We start from the raw sequence: 526 nt of genomic DNA on the forward strand, positions 1-526 counted from the left end.
GTCGCACATGTTGACAGCTTGCTGATCTCTCTTCAAAAGAAGGTCTACCTTGGCATTGAGACTCTTAATAACATCTGTATTCACGGAGCTAACAACACGGACAGAACGGTCATACTCTTGACTATGATTGCTATTACTCGCTGCAAGGTTTTCGATCAAGAGGTTTGCTTCAGCGGCAGTGTTTGTAGAAAAATCTCCTCTGCTGGCAGTATCGAGTGCCATCTGGTACTTTCTGGTCAATACCTCCATAGAAGATGTTCATAAGATTCTCTTGTGAAAAGGCATGATGAGGACAGTCCCTAATACACTCCTTGAATCTCTCCCACGCTTCACAAAAAGACTCTGTACCACCTTGTGAGAAGGTAGTGATCTTGCTCCTTAACATAGCTGATCGTGACTTAGTGTAGAAGTGGTTTAAAAACCCTGCTCTACACTGCTCCCAAGTGGTAAGTGATCCTCGGTCCAAGAGATTTAGCCATCTCAAAGCCTTATCTCCTAAAGAGAATTGGAACAAAGTCAACATGAG

Source organism: Camelina sativa, chromosome 15 (assembly GCF_000633955.1).
Source record: "Camelina sativa cultivar DH55 chromosome 15, Cs, whole genome shotgun sequence".
Taxonomy (NCBI): domain Eukaryota; kingdom Viridiplantae; phylum Streptophyta; class Magnoliopsida; order Brassicales; family Brassicaceae; genus Camelina; species Camelina sativa.